This window comes from Microcaecilia unicolor, chromosome 2 (assembly GCF_901765095.1).
Source record: "Microcaecilia unicolor chromosome 2, aMicUni1.1, whole genome shotgun sequence".
Classification (NCBI taxonomy): domain Eukaryota; kingdom Metazoa; phylum Chordata; class Amphibia; order Gymnophiona; family Siphonopidae; genus Microcaecilia; species Microcaecilia unicolor.
In genome coordinates this window covers 341939122-341961487 of record NC_044032.1, presented here as the reverse complement: position 1 = coordinate 341961487, position 22366 = coordinate 341939122, and the positions used below count along the sequence as shown (strand labels likewise).

The window sequence follows — 22366 nt, the reverse complement described above, 5'->3', positions numbered from 1 at the left end:
TCTGAGTACTAAAGTTCTAAATTTAACCATGAATTCCCATAGCAGACGTGAAATCATTGACCAGTTGGGGGTGCTATGTGAATCTGTTTGGCCCCTCACTGAAAGGGAATTAAAAGAATGGATTACAATGCTGTATTTAATCGAAAGTCAGGTCCCTATACATTCCAGAGTTGCATAAAATATTTATTACAATCATACAGGGCTCTGTTAACAATGGACAGTCCTTGGCATATTTCCAGCATAATTTTAGACTACTTTTTAGCAGCCTGCTGGAAAACCAGAGACTCTTAAGAAAACTCCAAGAGCTCCCAGTGAACAGGTTTAGACAGAAAACAAGCAGATTTGAAAGACTTACATTAAAGGCTTCTCCAGAAAGGGAAATACCAGATATTCCTCTGAATGGAAATTGAATGGAAAGGGAGAACTCTTTAGGACAGAAAGAGATGATTGGTGTTGCCTCTGGGGAAAGTGTCCTAGAGGCTAGGGTGAGACCATTATCGACATGTCACTCAGTATCTTTTAAGGGGTATCAAGTATGCTGGAAGAAATGCCAGCCAAAGACAAAAGTTAGAGCAGAGGAGTCTATAGCAGAGAGAGAGCCATCCTCAGGGACAGAGTAAAGAATAAGAACTTTTCCTTCACCTCCCACTCAATTGAGCCATTATTTATTTATTTGTAGCATTTGTATCCCACATTTTCCCACCAATTTGCAGGCTCAATGTGGCTTACATTATGCCGTAATAGCGATTGCTATTTCCGGGTTGAGGATTACAAATGGTATTATATTAAGGCACATACATACATGGTACAGTAGAGTACATTATGGTATTGCAAAGAGGTTCCTGAGTGATGTGGAGGGGCATAATCAAACGGAAACGCCTATCTCCATGGGCGTTTATCTCCAAGAACGGGTCCGTGAAGGGGCGGGCCGAACCGAATTTTTCGAAAAAATGGACGTTTTTGAGCTGGGCGTTTGTTTGTTTTTAGCGATAATGGAAACTAAAAATGCCCAACTCAAAAACGTCCTAATCCGAGCCATTTGGTCATGGGAGGGGCCAGGATTGGTAGAACACTGGCCCCCCTGATATGCCAGGACACCAACTGGGCACCCTAGGTCAGTGCGGTGGACTTCAGAAAAAGCTCCCACATGCATAGCTCCCTTACCACGGGTGCTGAGCTCCCAACCCCCCTCCCCCAAAACCCACTACCCACAAATGTACAACACTACCATAGCTCTTAGGGGTGAAGGGGCACCTACATGTGGGTACAGTGGGTTTTGGAGGCCTCCCATTTACCAGCACAAGTGTTACAGATGGGGGGGGGGGGGGGGATGGGTCTGAGGCCACCTGGCTGAAGTGCACTGCGGTACCCACTAAAAGTGCTCCAGGGACCTGCATACACGCAGGCCTCTAGGACAGGTTGCTGCTATATAACATTGGCACACCAGTTGACACCTGAAGACAAATCTCTCCGAAAACGTCCTTTATTGGAATAACCGCCTTTACTCACAGTTAACTGCAGATCAGAGGTTGTGCCCCACTGGCAACGAGTCTCCCTGGTACTGAGATGAGCAGTAGGTCAGAGCTGGCAGAATGCTGTACAATGCCCTCTTTCAGCCACATTCAAGGGAAGAACTAAGTTGTCTAACGTGGCTAACACAGGAAAGGGAACTAAAACTGGCTTACAAAAATGGTCACTACCGAATGGACTACAACAGGAAACACAACAGGGCACACTCTGACCCAGTAGGCACGGGGAAACGCACCATGGGAGAAGAGCCTACCAACTACCAACATCGTGAGACTGTAACACAAGCTAATGAAATCACGGAGCCCAATACCCTACACCCACCACAATGCAATGCTGATGTGACCCTGTACTGCACCCGAGAGCCACATCTGACCCAGGGAAAGGCTGTGAGAGGATCAAACACATTCTGCTGTCATGGAGGTGGGTACGGCATTTGAGGCTGGCATACAGGCTGGAAAAAAAGTTTTTAAAGTGGGGTTTTTTTTGGTGGGAGGGGGTTAGTGACCACTGGGGGAGTCCGGGGAGGTCATCTCCAATTCCCTCCAGTGGTCATCTGGGCAGTTGGAGCACATTTTGGGACTTGTTTGTGAAAAAAAAGGGTCCAAAAAAAGTGTCCCAAAATCGCGGTTAAAACGCCTTTTTTTTTTTGATTATCAGCTAAAGACGCCCATCTCTCCTCAGCTGATAACCACGCCCCAGTTCCGCCTCCACCACGCCTCCAACATGCCTCCATCAACTTTATTCGTTTCCGCGACGGAGTGCAGTTTGAAACGCCCAAAATCGGCTTTCGATTATACGGATTTGGACACCTTTGCGAGACAAACGTCTATCTCCCGATTTAGGTCGCACTATAGGCGTTTTTCTCTTTCGAAAATAAGCTGGATAGTGAGTTATAACATAGTTGGATAATCAACTATAGAAAGTTCAATTCAACATGAGGAATAAAGTGATAGTGCAAATAGCAATAATAGCAATAAGGTTATCTAGTCTGGTGAGGAGAGTTCAGGTTTTGTCTGGGTGATGATCAGTTTTCAGCAGCTTTCGGAAGATTATTAGGTCGTGCATTGTTCTTATGGCCTTTGGTAGTGCTTTCCATAGTTGCGTGCATATGTAGGAGAAGCTGGAGGCATATGTTGATTTATGTTTAAGGCCTTTACAGCTAGGGTAGTGAAGAATGAGGAACATGCGTGCTGATCTTTTTGTGTTCCTCGTAGGTAGGTCTATGAGGTCTGACATATAGATCGGCATTTCCCCGTGAATGATTTTGTGAACCAGGGTGCAGACTTTGAACGCAATTGTTTTTTTAGTGGGAGCCAGTGTAGTTTTTCTCTTAGGGGTTTGGCACTTTCGTATTTTGCTTTCCCAAATATGAGTCTGGCTGCTGTATTTTGGGCAGTTTGAAGCTTTTTGATGATTTGTTCTTTGCATCCGGCGTAAATGGCATTATTGTAATCTAGGTGGCTTAGCACCATTGATTGTACCAAAGAGCGGAAAATATCCCTCGAGAAGAAAGGTTTGATTCTTTTGAGTTTCCACATTGCGTAGAACATTTTCTTTACTGTATTTTTCGCATGGTTTTCGAGTGTGAGGTTTCGGTCAATTGTGACTCCAAGAATTTTCAGACTGTCTGAGATGGGGAGGGTGTATTCTGGGGTGTTTAAGTTGTTGGGTTTGTTTGTGTTATATTGTGAGGAGAGAATGAGACATTGTGTCTTTTCTGCGTTTAGCTTTAGTTGGAATGCATCCGCCAATGAATTCATTATTTGGAGGCTGTGATTAATTTCATTTGTGATTTCGGTCAGATCGTGTTTGAACGGGATATAGATTGTGACATCATCTGCGTAGATGTACAGGTTGAGTCCATAGTTGGATAGCGATTTGGCTAAAGGTGTCATCATTAGATTGAAAAGGGTTGGTGAGAGTGGTGATCCTTGTGGTACTCCACATTCAGGTTTCCATTGTGATGACGTTTTTGAATTTGATATCACTTGATATGTTCTTGTGGTTAGGAAGCCTTTGAACCATCTAAGTACGTTTCCCCCAATCCCGAAGTAATCTAGGATGTTCGAAAGTATTTGGTGGCTGACCATGTCGAACGCGCTAGACATGTCAAATTGTAGGAGAGGCACATTATTTCCGGTTGCGATTAGTTGTTTGAATTTGGTTAGGAGAGTGGTTAGCACTGTTTTGGTGCTATGGTTAGATCGAAATCCTGACTTGGATTCATGTAGTATCGTGAATTTGTTTAGGTAATTGGTAAGTTGTTTAGTTACCATACTTTCCATTAGTTTGACTATCAGGGGGATGGATGCTACTGGTCGATAGTTGGATGTGTCATTTAGTTTTTTCTTTAAATCTTTGGGAATAGGGGTAAGTAGTATGTTTCCTTTGTCCTTGGGGAAAAGTCCGTTCTGTAGCATGTAGTTCATATGTGACGTGAGGTCTGTTATGAAGCGTTGGGGGGCGAATTTTGTTAGGTTGTTGGGGCATATGTCCAATTTGCAGTGGGATTTGGCAAATTTGTTGATTGCTTGAGTGATGGTTTCTTCGGTTAGAAGATCGAACGCTGTCCAGGTTCGATCTGCTGGGTGTTCATCGGGAGTTGAGTCCAGGCATTCCATGAATTTTTCGTGATCAGTGGTGTTGAGTGTTAGCGTGGATCGTAGTTTTATAATTTTCTCATTGAAGTATTTGGCGAGATTGTCTGCTGATGGGGTGTCTGTGCTGGTTGTGGTAACCGGTGTGGTATCTAGTAATTTATCTACAAGTTGGTAGAGTTTATATGTGTCTTTGTAGTCTGGTCCTATTTTGGTTTTGTAGTATGTTCTTTTGGTTTGTCTTATTGAGTATTTGTATTGTCTTTTGCTTTTGTTTCCATTCATTGAGTGTGGACTCATCTTTCATTTTTTTCCATGCTCGTTCTAGTCTCCTAACTTTTAGTATTTTCAGTTCTTCGTTGAACCAAGGCATTGAGATTTGTCTTCGTGTGGTTCTCGTTTGTAGTGGTGCAATTTTGTCTAGCATACTCCTGCATCTGTTGTCCCAATTTATTAGATAATGTTTGGAGTCTGTTTGTTCTGTCCATTCATTATTGTAGATCTGTTGCCAGAATATTACAGGGTCAATTTGGCCTCTCATGGTGTAGGTTGTGCGTTCTTGTTTGAGGTGTGTACCTTTTTTCCGCCATTGTAGGGTGAGGTTTAGTTTAAAGTGGTCTGACCATGGTATGTCTGACCATTTTGTGTCCTTCAGTATAAGGTTTAGGTCTGTGGAAAGTTTGTGTGTGAGGAAGTCAATTGTGTGTCCTTTGGCATGCGTGGCTTGTATAGTAGGCCAGTTAAGGTCCCATAGTTGGAGGAAGACTTTACATTCACGTACATTGGTTGCGTTAGGGTCTTCTAGGTGTATATTTATGTCCCCAATAATAAGTAGATTGGAGTTAGAAACACATAAAGTGTGATTGGCATTCCTGCCAGTTTCCTGGTGGTCTGTAAAACAAGACAACGTTTAAGTTGTCAAGCAGGTTAGTATGATTAATTCTGACTGAGGTGATTTCAAGTTTTGGTGTTATAGAGTCGGCAGTTGTTGTTACATTGAATTGAGATCTATAGATTAGTGCTAGTCCTCCTCCTCTTTTTTTCTTTCCTTGTCCAGTGAGTAATTTTGTAGCCTGGGGGGGCAGAGTTCCAAAATTATGGGGTCTTTTTGGTCATGGATCCATGTTTCGCTGATGAGTAGTAGGTCAAGATTTTCTGCTGTGATCCAGTCTGTTATAGTTGTTGTTTTATTAACAACTGATCTGGCGTTTATGAATCCTATTTGGATTATTTGGTAGGGTTCCGTGTTTGATGCAGTGTGGATTTTTATTAGCTGTTGTTCCTTTATTTTAGTAGGTCTTTCCAATTTCTCTAGAAAGTTATGCACGCTTTTAAAGGTAAAGATTCCTTGATATTGCTATGCTAAACCCTTTCTAAAAGAAAAAGAAATGAAAAGGTTTCCATAAAAGGGGTTAAAGTGCAGTTGCCAGATTCTGTATAGCACACCTGGAGATTGGTGCCAAAATCCAAACAGATTCTATAACAGTGTGTGTAACTTAACAAGCTAATGAGCACTGATAACAGCACCTAACAAGCAATAATGAGCACTAGTTGGCACTGATTAGAATTTAGGCGCACAACTCGCTAAGCGTATTCTATAACAAAGTGTGCTGAACTTCTAACATGCACAGGCAAAATGAGCATTGTTCTGAGCAGGGAAATGGGCATTCCGTGGGCGTTCTGAAATTTATGCTCATAATTATAAAATATGTCCCAGTGAACGTAAATGTACGCACTGGGATTTATGCCACATTTTCGTTGGTGTAAATGGAGGCACGTAGTTTTAAATATATTCTAGAATCGGTGCTTAAATCAAGGTGCCGATTATAGAATATGCTTAGTCGGCACTGATTTCAGCACCAATTTTTTTATTCATAGTGTAATAAATTCAGAATTGTTTGAATTAAGAATGACTGTAAAGGTAAAGATTCTTCATAACATCTTTGTGTCTTATCAAAGGCAAAGCTTTTAAAAGACATTCTACTATCTCTTTAATACCCAGTTTTGAACACAAGTAATTCTGAGCTGCCTTCCCAGAAGATAAGAACATCTACACATCCCTGGACAACAGACATCATAGCAAGCAGTGCAATTAATTATAATAACAAAAATGTACCTTTTTGTTTCCTCTTAATCAGGTTTTCTGGAGACCCACGGAACAGCCAAACAGCTCCCAGGATGCTTTGTTACCTATATTATGTCTGTCTGGTGGATTCTTTTATTTATTTATTTATTTATTTATTTTATTTATTAGGATTTATTTACTGCCTTTTTGAAGGAATTCACTCAAGGCGGTGTACAGTAAGAATAGATCAAACATGAGCAATAGGCAATAACAGCAGTAAAAATATTCAAGTAACAATACAAAATATGGCATGGTATGCTACTTGCAATTACAACACAATACGTAATAGAACATTATAATTGGTAGTGAAGGGTAAGGCAAAGTTGTAACATATAGATGAGTAAGAAAGTAGAAAGAATTAGAAAGTAAGGTTACTGATTTGAAGAAAGTTGCACATGAGGTCATAGAGATGGTTAAATATTATCTCGGTTAGGCTAGGAGTGGATAAACATGTCCCGCTGCAGTATGTGCAGCCCAAGTCAATCCTTGTATGTGTGAGTGAGACTAACAAGTTAGTTACTTCTTCCATTAAAGGCTTGGTTGAAGAGCCAAGCTTTCACCTGCTTCCTGAAGTAGAGATAGTCTTGTGTTAAGCGCAGCCTTTCAGGCAATGCATTCCAGAGTGTGGGGGCTACTCCGGAGAAGGCTCGCTTGCGGGTATCACATCGTGTAATGGCTTTTTTAGAGGGTGTAGTTAGTGAAAGTCCTTGGGAGGACCTTAGTGTCCTTGGCAGTGTGTGGAGGATCATCCTATTCTTTAGATACTCGGGGCCATTTCCTTTCAGGGCCTTGAAGATCAGACATAGTTTTAAATTTAGCCCTGTATTGTACTGGTAGCCAATTAAGTTTTTGCAAAAATGGTGTGATGTAGTCACGTCACTTGCAACCTTCTATGAGTCTTGCTGCTGCATTCTGAATCAACTGGAGCTGGTGCAGGCCCTTTGTAGTCAGACCATTGTATAGTGCATTGCAGTAATCCAGTCTTGTCATGTAGAGTAGTTAATATTTTTGCTTTTAATTAGTTACTAACAACTAATTGTGCTAAGTTTAACAATACCATTGAATTTGTGTGTCTATGTGTATACAGATTTGTTTCTCTTTAGAGAAACCAGGAAAATTAAAGCAGAGAAACGCAGCTACAGTGAGGCTTTCACCTATGACTCATAAAAATGCTACTTATCTGCTTCTGCCATAGGGCAACTAAGAGTACATGCTTTAGCTCATTGTTTTCTTTCTGTTTTTAAGACAAACTGGATTCAGTGTTCTGCTTTAGCAAGGAAAGAGGCCCTGATTTAGGGCCCTGTTTACTAAGCCATGCTAACGTTTATAGTACAAGCTAAAATTAGCTAATCATTAGTGCGCACCAAAAAAGCTAAAATGCCTTTAGCGCTGCTTATTAAACAGGGCTATTAACGTTTGCTTTGCCTCTGGCCTAGCACTTTGTGGCCAGAGAATTTATTTTTGGTTTTCTGATTTTGACCAGCAGTTATGACTCATTATAGTTTTGCCATAAGGTCTGGAAAAACATAGTAACATAGTAGATGACGGCAGAAAAAGACCTGCACGGTCCATCCAGTCTGCCCAAGAAGATAATTTCACGTGTGCTACTTTTTGTGTATACCTTACCTTGATTTGTATCTGCCATTGTCAGGGCACAAACCGTATAAATCTGCCCAGCACTAGCCCCGCCTCCCAACCACCAGCCCCGCCTCCCACCACCGGCTCTGCCTCCCAATCTCAGCTAAGCTTCTGGGGATCCCTTTCTTCCAAGCAGGATTCCTTTATGTTTATCCCACACATGTTTGAATTCCGTTACCGTTTTCATCTCCACCACCTCTCGCGGGAGGGCATTCCAAGCATCCACCATTCTCTCCGTGAAAAAATACTTCCTGACATTTTTCTAGATTCTGCCCCCCTTCAATCTCAAGCCACATTGAGCCTGCAAATAGGTGGGAGAATGTGGGATACAAATGCAATAAATAATAATAATAATAATTTCATGTCCTCTAGTTCTACCACCTTCCCATCTCCGGAAAAGGTTCGTTTGCGAATTAATACCTTTCAAATATTTGAACGTCTGTATCATATCACCCCTGTTTCTCCTTTCCTCCAGGGTATACATGTTCAGGTCAACAAGTCTCTCCTCATATGTTTTGTAACGCAAATCCCATACCATTTTCGTAGCTTTTCTTTGCACCGCTTCCATTTTGTTAACATCCTTCGCAAGATACGGCCTCCAAAACTGAACACAATACTCCAGGTGGGGCCTCACCAGGGGTATTAAAAACTCTTTTCTTCTGCTGGTCACACCTCTCTCTATACAGCCTAGCAACCTTCTAGCTACGGCCACCGCCTTGTCACACTGTTTCATCGCCTTTAGGTCTTCAGATACTATCACCCCAAGATCCCTCTCCCCGTCCGTACCTATCAGACTCTCCCCGCCTAACACATATGTCTCCCTTGGATTTCTACTCCCTAAGTGCATCACTTTGCATTTCTTCGCATTGAATTTTAATTGCCAAACATTAGACCATTCTAGCTTCTGCAGATCTTTTTTCATGTTTTCCATGTTTTCCGGGGTGTCCACTCTGTTGTTGGTGTCATCCGCAAAAAGGCAAACTTTACCTTGTAACCCTTCGGCAATGTCACTCACAAATATATTGAATAGAATCGGCCCCAGCACCGATCCCTGAGTCACTCCACTACTCACCTTTCCCTCCTCTGAGCAAACTCACCTCTGGCGTCTGCCCATTAACCAGTTCCTAATCCAGTTCACCACTTCGGGTCCTATCTTCAGCCTGTCTAGTTTATTCAAGAGCCTCCTGTGGGGAACCGTGTCAAAAGCTTTGCTGAAATCTAAGTAGATTACGTCCATAGCACGTCCTTGATTTAATTCTCCGGTCACCCAGTCAAAGAATTCAATGAGATTCGTTTGGCACGATTTCCCTTTGGTGAAACCATGTTGTCTCGGATCTTGCATCTTATTTGCTTCTAGGAAATTCACTATCCTTTCCTTCAGCATCGCTTCCATTACTTTTCCAATAATCGAAGTGAGGCTTACCGGCCTGTAGTTTCCAGCTTCTTCCCTATCACCACTTTTGTGAAGAGGGACCACCTCTGCCGTTCTCCAAGCCCACGGAACCTCTCCCGTCTCCAAGGAGTTATTAAAAAATCTTTAAGAGGACCTGCCAGAACCTCTCTGAGCTCCCTCAATATCCTGGGGTGGATCCCGTCCGGTCCCACTGCTTTGTCCACCTTTAGATTTGGATGGAAGTTGTTCATACACACTTTCTTCCGTGAACGGTGTATATATCCACTCCAATCTCACATGTACTTTTGCCAGTCAATCGCGGTCCTGCTCCAGGATTTTCTTCTGTGAAAACAGAACAAAAGTATCTATTTAGCAAATTTGCTTTTTCTTCATCATTATCTGCATAGCGGTTCGCAGCATCTTTCAGTCTCACAATTCCCTTTTTAGTCTTTCTCCTTTCACTAATATACCTGAAGAAATTTTTGTCACCCCTCCTTACATTTCTAGCCATTTGTTCTTCTGCTTGCGCCTTCGCCAAACGTATCTCTCTCTTGGCTTCTTTCAGTTTCATCCGGTATTCCTCCCCATGTTTGTCTTCTTGAGTTTTTCTGTATTTCAGGAACGCCAACTCTTTAGCCTTTATTTTCTCAGCCACTTGTTTGGAGAACCATATCGGTTTCCTTTTTCTCTTGCTTTTATTTACTCTCCTTACATAAAGGTTTGTGGCCCTTATAGCTTCTTTCAGCTTGGACCACTGTCCTTCCACTTCTCGTTCATCCTCCCATGCCATCAGCTCCTTCCTCAGGTATTCCCCCATTTTACTAAAGTCAGCATGCTTGAAATCCAGGACTTTGATTTTTGAGTGGCCGCCCTCCACTTTAGCCGACATATCAAACCAAACCGTTTGATGGTCACTGCTGCCCAGGTGGGCACCCACTCGGACATTTGACACACTATCTCCATTTGTGAGCACCAGATCCAGCGTCTCTCCCTCCCTCATGGGTTCCGTCACCATTTGTCTGAGCAGAGCACTTTGAAAAGCATCCACGATCTCTCTACTTCTTTCCGATTCCGCAGATGGAACTTTCCAATCTACATCTGGCAGATTGAAATCTCCCAGCAACAGCACCTCTCTCTTCTTTCCCAACTTATGGATATCTGCGACCAGATCTTTATCTAGATCATCCAATTGTGTTGGAGGTCTGTAGACAACACCCACGTGTACAGAGGTTTTATCATCTCTTTTTAAGGTGATCCATATCGCTTCTTCCTTTCCCCAGGTCCCTGACATTTCAGTTGCCTCGATCATAGGCGGTCGGTGGCCCAATTGTTTGGGGAGGCTAAAGGGGGCGGGGTTAGGGGTGGGGCCAGGGGCAGAACTTACCTCCATAATTGTCTGACAACACACAGAAAAAAAATAAGTAAAAATAAAATAGTCACACTTAATACCTTTTATTAAATTTAGATATTAGATATGTATCACATGTCAAAGAATAAAGTGGTTGCTCAAAGCATATACTAACCACAATCGCTCAACTGCAAAACACTATGCACAACTTTGTGCAAAAACACACTCAGAACCTTACTGTACCATAAATATTACACTGGGCAGACCCTAATACACCAATATACCACCCATACTGAAAATGCAGACCGTCAACAATATGAAACAAGGGATCATAATATCAGAATTCTCATGTAGAGCCACAAAACACCCTTTTAGGGTGGATAGTGTTCACAATGAGCTCCTTTTATTAATGACCATATGTAGATCCTTCAAGAGGTAGTGTGTTATGATTTAGGCTCTACACCCTTTCTGATGTTTTGGTGCCACTTCAGTAAGGCCAACACACAATCTCTCCACTGCAAAACACTATACACAAACTTGTGCAAAAACACACTCATAACCTTACCAAACCATAACAGCACTAATTCCAAGAACAGGACGAGCTACAACCTTATGCGTGGAAAGGCAGCACTATAATTACACCAGGCTCTAAAACACCAGTACACAACCTAGTGAAACAAAAAAAAAACAAAACAAAAAGGGCTGCAAATACTACACACTAGCAGAATACTGCATCTTGATCACACATGAAAAACACATGACACAACAGATATGAAGGAAAAATACTGAACTGGAAAGTTACCTCAAGAAGTCAGACTCAGCATGCAGCAATACTAGAAAAATTGAAACTTACATGCAAAATATCACAGATGCACATTTCCAAAAGCTGACATATTCCAATTAATAAATTCTGAATAAAATACTTTTTTCTACCTTTGTTGTCTGATCATTTAGTTTTTCTATTCGCTTTGGTCCCAGTGTCTTCTGTTTTATGAAGTGTCTTCTTTCCATTTGATATTTTTTCTCTCACCATGTCCACCATCCTCTTGTGTCCTTATGCGTCCTGTCTACTACTTGTAGCCCTGTCCCTATCCTTCCTCCAGTTTCAGCATCTGCCCTTAAAATGTTCCGATCCAGCCCTTAAATTCAGCAGTTTCCCATCTATGTCTTTGTCTTGCCTTGGCCTGCATTGCCCTCTCTTTTTCCCTATCCCCTGCTGTGATCAGTATTGCCCCTCTGTGTCACTAAATCGCCCCCCCCCCCCAAGTGGTGCACCTTTGTGTTCTTATCTCTTTCTCTCCATATCTCACATCTCTTGTTTCCCTGTCACTCTCCTCTCTCTTCCCTTCTTCCCCCACCCTAGGGCCAAGATATCTCCCTCTTTCATCCCCCTCCCCTCCCCCACAGTTCAGTATGTCTCCCTCCTAGGTCTCCAGGGTCTTTTTCCCCCCTTTCTTTACCTAGTCAGTCAATCAGTCTTTCCCTTGCCCCCCACCCTCCAAGCTGATCCAGCATCTATGTATCCCTCAGCCTCTCCCTCTCCCTCCAGCACCTCTTCCTGTTTGTCTCTCCCTGGGGTTTTAATACACTGTTAATCAGACATACATAAAATCACTGATTAAAAATCATAGTCAAATATCCAAAGTTAAAATAGAAATTAGAACAGAGGGATATATATAAACATAATAAAAGTACTTGCATAAATAATAGCCTTGCACAGAGAAAGGTCATATAAAAACATATGAACATGTATAAGATCATAACACAATTATATCAAACAGTGATGGATGTGAAATTGCATTTTAGATATAATGGTTGTGATGCTTACAGAAAAGCTGATAATGTGTATAATAAAATAGTTTTTATCTTATCTTAAATGTGAGTTTTGTGCATGAATGCCCAGATAACTAGTGAACACAGATCACAAATGAAAACAGAAGGAACACATACCTAATAAGGGGTGATAAAGTGCTTCCCCTTAGTTAGCAAATCCGAATCCAAGACAGCCTAACATGTTAAAATTCCAAATCAACCTCCAGTATCAGCTTATTACACAAACTCGGGTCCCTCCCCTAAACAGCTTCAGGAAGAGGGATTGCACCTGCTCTTCGCAAACACATTTCTTCAAGCCTGCTCCCTGTTCCCACCGCCGTGTGCCAGAAATACGGGATTTTCAACTCACCCAGCTGCTGCTGCTGCGTCCCTGTGCCACCTCCTGCTTCTCAGTGTGCAAGTGCCTGCTCTCGAGAGCTGCTGAATATGGCCTTATGGACAGCTCTGTGCTGGCTCCCGCTGGGCGCCACAGCCCTGGTCTTTCTCCTGTATTGCGCCTACGTGAAATACAATCATCTGAAGTACGACCACATCCTGGGGCCTCCCCGGAAAAGGTGAGACCCAGCCCCAGTGAGAATTTTCCCTAAAAGCTGATTAGGGGCAACGGTGACGTATTGATTGACTCTCCAGTGGGTTAGGGATGTGCAGCCAGAACATGTCAACGGTGTCATTTCCCGTATCATTTCTTGGATATCTATTCCTTTCTTTTCATTCTGTCATAGGCCGCCGGCGTATAAACCATTTAAGTTGCAGCGACGGCTCACCTCCACTCCAGCCTTTCTCTTCTCGCTTCTCGCTCAGTGTCCCGCCCTCGCAGAAACAGGAAATACCTCATCAGAGGAAGGCGGGACACTGAGCGAGAAGTGAGAAGGGAAAGGCTGGAATGGAGGTGAGACGTCGCTGCAACTTAAAAAGGTTTAAACGCCGAGCGGGAATGGAAAGGTCGGGGAGCTGAGAGCGGGCTCAGCGGGGGGTGGGCGGCGGCGGAAAAGGCGAGGAAAGGTCACAGCTTGGCTGGGGAGGCTTATAATAGCCTCCCCAAGCCTCTTGTACGGGGCGCCTATGGCCTCGATGTCATTTCTCACATACAGAGCTACTCCTCCACCTTTTCGACCCTCTCTATCCTTCCTAAATAGATTATAGCCCGGTATGTTTGCATCCCATTCATGGGAACCATTTAGCCACGTCTCCGTGATTGCAACAATGTCTAAGTCTGCCTCCAACATCAGGGCTTGAAGGTCATGAACTTTATTGCTTAGACTGCGAGCAATAACATTGTTTATGTTTTAAAAACATGGTGCACCTTTTGAAATTCAAACTGAAATTTAAATTCAAATACAATTGCAAAAATTATATGCATGCATTTCATACTTGCAAACAGAGCTTGTTATTTTAATAATGTATACATTTATATACATATCTTCTAAGCACAGATGGGCTTAAGATACAAGTTTCCTTTCTACAATATTCATATGTACCTACTATTAGAACAGGTTTAGTTAGGTATACAGACACTTTATACCTGTCTTCCTTAGGTATCATAGAGACCTTTTTATGTTACATATGTGCAGTGCTTTTTTGTGCTGGTACACGCCAGTACAGTGTACCAGCACCTTTTTTCTGAGGGCCAGCTCACCTGCCTTCCCTCAGCTCCCCGACTTTCTGTTCGTGCGGCTCTGCATTGAAATCTTTTATTTTACCTGAAGTTGTAGCTGCGAACCGGCAGTGAAAGCAACAGGCAGGCTCACCTCCAGCCTTCCCTTCCCTCTCAGCATCCTGCCTGCCTCTGATGTCATTTCCTTTCTGCAAGGGCGGGATGCTAAGGGAAGGGAAGTGAGGAGGCAAGCCTGCCTGCTGCCTTCACTGCTGCTGCCGCTTTCAAGTTGAAGTAAAATAAAAGATTTCAATGCAGGGCAGCAGGAACGGAAATTTGGGAAGCTGAGGGTGGGCAGGTGGGGCTGGGGTTGGAACTGGAACTTGGGGGCAGGTGGAAGCTGGGGCGAGTCACTGGACATGAATGAGAGGGGAGGATAGGGGGCAAAGGAGAATTGCTAGACATGGAAGGGAAGCAGAGAAGAATCGCTGGACATGGAGAGGAGGGCAGAGGAGAATCACTGGACATGGATGGGAGGTGAGGGCAGGAGAGAGAAGAGAGTTGCTGGACATGGATGGATGGAGGGAGGGTAGGAGAAATGCTGGGCATGGATGGAGGAGAGGGAAGACAGGAAGGAGATGCACATGGATGGAGGGGAAGGGAGAGAGGAGAAATGCTGGACATGGATGGACTGGAGGGCAGGGAAGAGAGGAGAAATGTTGAAGGGAAGGAAAGACAGAGGAAGGAGATGCACACGGAGGGGAAGGAAGAGAAGAAAAATGCTGGACATGGACGGAGGAGAGGGAAGACAGAGGAAGTAGATGCACATGGATGGAGTGGAGGGGGAGAGGAGACATGCTGGACATGAATGGAGGGGAGGGAAGACAGAGGAGGAATGCTGGACATGAATGGAGGGGAGGGAAGACAGAGGAAGGAGATGCACATGGATGGAGGGGAGGGGAGAGAGTTGAAATGCTGGACATGAATGGAGAGGAGGAAAGAGAGAGAAAGTGAGATGAACATGTATGGAGGGGAGGGGGAGAGGAGAAATGCTAGACATAGATGGAGAGAAGGGAAGACAGAGGAGGAGATGCACATGGATTTAGGGAAGATAAGAAATTCTGGACTCGAATGAAGGGGAGGGGAGAGAGTTGAAATGATAGATGGGAGGGAATAGAGAGGAAGTGAGATGAACATGGATGGAGGGGAGGAGAGATGAGAAATGCTAGATATGGATGGATGAGAGGGAAGAGAGAGGAAGGAGATGCATATGTATGGAAGGAGGGGAAGAATAGGAAGGAGGTGCATACTGATGGAGATAAGGGAAAGGGAAAAGAGGAAAAAAACTGCACATGGATGGAGAAAATAGGCAAAAGTTGGATCCACTCTATATCTCCTCCAGTCAAGTCTGCGGAGGACTCAGCTTTTACGTATGGATATAGGGCAAGAAATGAAGAAGAAAGGAGGAAAGTTAAGAAATAAATGGAAAGGAAGCCCTGGAAACGGAGTTAAGAGAACAGATAGAGAGCAGCAGAATCAGAGACTGGGACCAATATGATCAGAAAAATAAAGTCACCAGACAACAAAAGTAGAAAAATAATTTTCATTTAGTGTTTGGAATATGTCCAATTTGAGAATTTACATCTGCTGTCTTATTTTGCACTGGGTATGCACAAGTTATTTTTTTCTCCTATACTGGTATAGTATTTTTAATGATACCTGTTTATATGTGCCATGGTATAAGGCGTGTGTCTACTGTGGGTGGGGCTACCATAGGGGCAGAGCCATAATGGTGACCCCACCCATAATGAGTACCAGTACCTTTTTTCCTACAAAAAAAAACACTGCATATGTATCTCTACCTATAATAGCCACACTTAGTTTTTCCTAAATAAAAGGTTTTTTTTTTTTGTTTGTTTTGTTAGGTCACCCATATATACAGTCAGTATTAAATATTAGAAAGTAGGGCTGTTCATTTAATGTGTTTTAACGCAATTAACGTGTTAAAATGTTTAACTTGCGCTAATACTTTTATGCTGCTCTCTCCTACCACTGCCCCCTTCCTCCCCAGTGCTCCTGCAGCTTGTTCTCTCCTACCCACCACCATATACCAGCAGCCTTTTCTCTCCTGCCAACCTGCCCTCTGGCATCTCATCCTGCCCACCCGCCATCCTCCGAACTTGCATTGTACACATTGTGGCATTAAGGATACGCTGTTCCACTCTACTCTGTAACCGGAGCCCTCCCTCTCTAGCATCCCGCCTTCTCTGATGAAATTTCCTGTTTCCTGCTGCAGGAGTTGTACACTAGAGAGGGAGGGCTACGGTTACAGAGAGTAGCGGAGCAGAGTTTGGTTAATGCCGCCATGTGTACAAGGCAAGTTTGGAGGGCTACGTGTGGTGGGGGTGGGATGAGATGCCAGAGAGTGCAGTGGCAGCAGAGAAAAGGCTGCCAGTGTGCAGAGGACAGGAGAGAACAAGCTGCAGGAGCATCGGGAAGGGAGGGGGACAGCAGTAGAAGCAGTGCTTTTTTTGTAGGAAAAAAGGTACCGGTACTCATTATGGGTGGAGTCACCATATGTGGCTCCGCCCCTTATGGTAGCCACACCCACATTAGCCACACCTCTTATATCAGCCGTGGCGCATATAAGCAGTATCATTAAAAATACTATACCAGTATAGGAGCAAAATATATCTTGTGATTTTTTTTCATTATAAATAATTTCTATAAGCTGTTATAGCTCTAGTATATCCAGTGCAAAATAAGACAGCAGATGTAAATTCTCAAATTGGACATCTTCCAAACACTAAAATGAAAATAAAATGATTTTTTTCTACCTTTGTTGTCTGGTGATTGTTTTTCTGAACATGTTGGTCCCAGTCTCTGATTCTGAGGCTCTTTATCTGATCCCTTAACTCCATTTCCAGGGCTTCCTTTCCATTTATTTCTTTACTTTCCTCCTTCATTTCTTGCCCTACATCCATAGGTAAAAGCTGGGTCCTCTGTGGACTTGACCGGAGGAGGTATAGAGTGGATCCAGCTTTTGCCTGTCATCCATGTGCAGATTTTCTCCTCTTTTCCCTTTCCCTCACCTTGTCAGTATGCATCTTCTTCCTCTCTCCATCACATCCAGCATTTTTCCTCTCCCCCTCCATCCATGTCCAGCATTTCTCCTCTCTCCTCCCCTCCATCCATGTTCATCTCACTTCTTCTCTCTTCCGTCCCCTCTTCCTTGGAAGTACGGCATGCAGTTAAACAGAGCATGCGCTTATCCGATAAGCGCATGCTCTGTTTAACTGCATGCTGTACTTCAGTCCCGTTTTTGGTGCCATCAATTTCTATGGGGACAAACTTCAGTTTAGCGCACCACTGATAAGTGCAAGATTCGCTTATATGCATGGTTTAAGATTGCTCCTCTGCAGGAAAGACTCCGCATATGCGCGTGCACGGAATATGGAAGCCGATTGGCGCGTGACAACCAACGAGATATCAAATTTACTGCCCCTTTAACTGCCACAGGCAGAAAAAGCAAAAGAATGTTGTTAGAGTGTACACTGGGGTCGTCATTGTCGTCATCGCGCAACTGTAAGACTTTAAAACTGGCTGAACGAATAGAAGTTCTTAAAAAATTAGAAAACAAACAAAGTCAAGCATCTATTGCTAAAGAATATGGTGTCATTCCCAGTCAAATTTCACGTATCTTGAAGCAGAAAGATCAGCTTCTGAAAGGCTGGCAAAGCAATACAAATCCACAATGGAAACGAAAACAGGCAGGAAAAGCTGAGGAGGTAGAAGATGCTCTTCTTCGGTGGTTTTCTCAAGTCAAGAGCAGACAGTTTCCTGTCAGTGGTCCACTGCTTATGGAGAAAGCTAATAAGCTAGCTGAAAGTCTTGGACTAACTGAATTCAAAGCCACTGTTGGATGGTTGGAAAGATGGAAGGAGAGGAACAACATAAAGTTCAAGAAACAGTATGGTGAAAAACAAGACACTGATGACTTTGGTGCTGAAAATTGGATTGTTTCAGTTCTTCCTACCATTTTGAACGAGTTTGCACCTCGTGACATTTTCAATGCTAACGAAAACGGTCTCTACTGGCGAGCGATTCCTGATGGAACACTTGCATTCAAACAAACCAAAACTACAGGAGGTAAAACATCGAAGGACCGACTGACAATCCTCCCTTGCTACAATATGGATGGGAGTGAGAAGTTGGAACCACTCGTCATTGGAAAGAGCAAACAGCCCCATTGCTTCAAGAATGTTAAGCGACTTCCTGTGTCATACGAGGCTAACGCAAATTCATGGATGACTGGGGAAATTTGGAAGCAGTGATGATGTCAGGCTGCCACCAAACACTACCTCTCTGATCCAACCTATGGAACAGGGCATAATAACCAATTTCAAACTGTTACGATTCTGCCCATGTTTCAGGCTCTCACTCATCTCGCCACCTGGTGGCCAGACCTGGTGGCTGCATTGAACTAGCTGGTTATTGTCACCCATTCCAGATTTCAGCCCAGTCCGGTCCGGATCTTCCAGACTGCCAGACTTGCTCCTTTGTTTGAACCTGCACAGCTCCCGTAGTTGCCTGATGATTGCTGAGCCTCAGCTGCTGCTGGGTTTATTAGCCATTCTGAAATCTTTCTGCTTTGCCTTTGCATTGCATAAGGCCCTGAGGTTTGTTGGGGTGCTGTTTGCGCTTCTGCTCAGTCTGGTTCCTTGCCTTGATTCTTGTCTGTTTTAGTCAATGGGTAGTTAGATTAGGTTGTTGTTTGTTTGCTAGTCCTGTCTCTGGGTTATAGTTTTGTGTTTAGTCTTTGTCTGTTTGTGTCTTTGTGGCTGCTCTGCAGCTTTCAGTTCTGGGTCTTGTCATTCAGACAACATTATTGGGCTCTTGTGCTACGTCGTCTGATGAGTGTTATGGATGACCAGACTGGCAAGGATAAATGTGCTGTTGAACTGGCTCGTAATCTATCACTGTTGGATTCCCTACATATGCAGAAAGAAGCCTGGAATCATGTTACACAGGCAACCATTGTGAACTGCTACAAGCGGGCAAGCTTTGTTAGGAATATGGAGAGGGACAAAACAGATGCAGCTGTTGCAAACGCATCAGATGAACAGGCTATTGACATCCCAGCCGGTGTTACTGAAGAGGAGTTTCATCACTACGTAGCTGTTGATTGCGATCTACAAACAGCTGATGACAGCACTGATGTCCAGATATGCGCCTACACATAGGCAATGGCTGATGATGAAACAGATGATGAAATGAGCAGTGAGGCACATGCTGACGAAATTCAACAACCTCCTGTCACTTTTGCAAGAGCGCTGGAGAGTCTCAACACCGTGCGGGCCTATCTGGAGGCCACTGGATGTCAGTGCTATGACAGTTGTTACTGTCTGGCAGACGTAGTCTATGGAACTCACAGACACAAGAGTGTACAGAGGACTATGACTGATTACTTCAAGTAAGCCTAACGTCAGTTAACGGAGACAGTACAACATCAGTTAACGGAGACTGTATACTGTACGTATAATGTGTATCAGATGTCAAGCTTCTTTGGGTCACGACAGTTAAGTGCACGCTCCGGTTAACTGCATGTATTTCTTTGGTCCCAGACCCTTGCACTTAAGTGGATTGCACTGTATAGATAGATAGATAGATAGATAGATAGATAGATAGATAGATAGATAGATAGATAGATAGATAGATAGATAGATAGATAAAACAGTATGAGAATAATTTGAAAATAGTTTCACGCTTGAATTATGTATATAAAGTTTATGTAGCTACATGTACAGATTTCACAGCTAGGCCTGAACCTTGTCACCTGTTGGTGTCATCTGTTCTCTACCTTGAAAGGTTTCTATCAAGGAATACAGTGCAGACCCTCTGATAGAGTCCTGACCTATACATTGTACATTATCTTGTTTGGCCTACACTCATATATATTTGAAACATTTTCTTTTTGGTCTAATTATGCAAAACCAAAGACTAATTCTTAAGGTACCAATTATTTTTCACATTCACATTTTTAGAGTGACTTGCACTAACACACCTGTCAAGTATTTCCAAATGACACTTGATCCAGGCTACTCCACTTGGTAGCTTGTTGTTTTGATACATCACTATCTTTAGTGCAAATAAACAAGGAGGGTTTTTTTGTCCACACCACCTCATTTTCCCCTCTCAAAATACAATTTTTAATAAAATTGTTACCTAAAATAAAAACTGCCTTATTATATGCCACCTACATCCAAGTGTCAAAGAAATTCCTAGGTTTTCCACACACTGTGTGTTTTTCCCCTCTGTGTTATAAAAATCATAGTACAGGACTGGGACCAAGATGGCTGCTGCACGTACCTGATGTGTGGGAGTGTTCTCTGTGGTCCTTGTTGTTGGCCACAATGCTGAAGAGAAGGGGACGAGCTGTTGCGGATGCCTTTCAGTGGCAGAATTCCTCTTATGTTTCTTCATGATAGATTCGTATCTTCAGAGGACTGAGATTCCTGTTGAGTCGGTGAGCAGCCTGAAGGAGCAGCACGGGCGAATGGAGGTCCCGGAATGCACCATGGACTAGAGGTTACACTCAGCCCCAGCATGAGAGCTCCCCCTCAACAGCGAGGCAGCAGCTCCCCGATGTCAACATCTTCTACCCTGCATGTGGAATGTTCCGCAGAGGTCGAATGATGAGAGGCACTGGATCAGCCCAATGGAGTTCTGGGGAGCCAGGGGTTGCTGGCTTTACCAGCAGAGGCAGCCGCGGGTTTTTTTTATCGCTAAGGGGACGCTGGATGCAGTGAGTAGAGAGTGATAAAACTACTATGGAACCTAAGGTACAGTCTATACCATTTACTTTATCAATTACCAAACCTGTTGAAGTCACTCTGGATAGTTTGTGGTCTCTCATAGTAAACTTTATATCCCCAGGTCCAAAAATTGGGTCAATATCTGACTACCTTGGAAGGGAAGTTGAAGAAAACTGATGTTGGATTAGAAGGTTTAATTCAACAATACAAGAGAGAGATATACAGAATCTACAAACCAACATTGTGAAAGATTTGTCTAACTTGAGGAGGAAAACTGAATCGCTTGAAAAATTATCCAGGAGTAATAATCTCTGATTCCTTAATTTTTCTAAACAATTTGCAGTTACCCCTCGAGATATGTTTAAAAAATATATTAAGGAAATATAGGAGGGGGGGGGGGCACTGAAGAATCTATTCCACCTTTTCCACAAGTATATTATTTGCCTAATAAACCAGTAAATGATGAGCAATTTCAAGAAATTCAAACATTGGATGTTTCCGCTCTCTTTGAGTCCTCAGACACTGATTTAGTTATGGCATCAACCTTAGTCCCTACTGTGGTATTGGCGCCTGATAAAAATTGGTTAATGAGAAAGTATTTCAAAAATAAGGAGAAAAACGTTTTGGGGATTGAAAATTCAAAATTTTCCAGATGTTTCTAGAGATATGCAGAAGAGATGTTGGCAGTTCCTGTTAATGAAACCAGGTGTTCTTCAGCTAGGGGGCTATTTTTTCCTGTGATATCCGTGTAAAGGTATAGTCAGATACCAATCAGTCAAATATGTCTTTTACGAACCTTCTCACCTTACTGCTTTCTTGTCAGCTAAATGGTTCACTAGGGGGTAATTTGTACCTAATACCTACTGAATATGCTCTCTTTTTTGGTAATAGGAATTTAATGGCACGTTAGGTCATCTACCTTCATTTCTTGTTTCCTTAAATTAGAATTTCCATTGAATGTAATCGTGGACCCAAAATGTGGACTTGAGTATAATTGGTATAAGATTTTTCCTCTTTACATTTTTATTTATGTTTGTTGAGTATTGAAATAATGTAAAATCATACTTTTCTGTACAAGTATCTCTGTGTTTAATAAATTTGACATTATTGATAAATAAAACATTTTTTTTTAAATCATAGTACAGTATGTAATTCATCTGTTGTTGTTGACACTTATAAATTAAGTATGATGTAACATTTTACGCTACTCCATGTCATTGTGTATCATGCAATTGTTATGTTCCATCATTAACCTATATTACCTGGACTTTGATTTACCATGGCCACCCATTTTAAACAATCAGATGACTGATCACAACCTGGTTTTAGACTTTGGGGTTTGCCTTGGTTACCAGCTTTAAGTAATTGGAGGACTGATTACAGCCTAGTTACCTATCCACAATGAACATTACCTTTATAGTGAATACATTTAGCAGTTTTATCATTTGCACTTTATTAACTATTGGTAGTATTTGTTGCAGGCCTCAAGAAGA

The 22366-nt window shown here is 42.8% G+C and overlaps 1 protein-coding gene across 1 annotated transcript in view; it reads right to left on the bottom strand.

Annotated features, from left to right (window-relative positions):
- Positions 1-22366, bottom strand: part of LOC115463686 (alpha-1,4-N-acetylglucosaminyltransferase-like) — a 65083-nt gene that overhangs the window by 37157 nt on the left and 5560 nt on the right. The window lies entirely within an intron of this gene.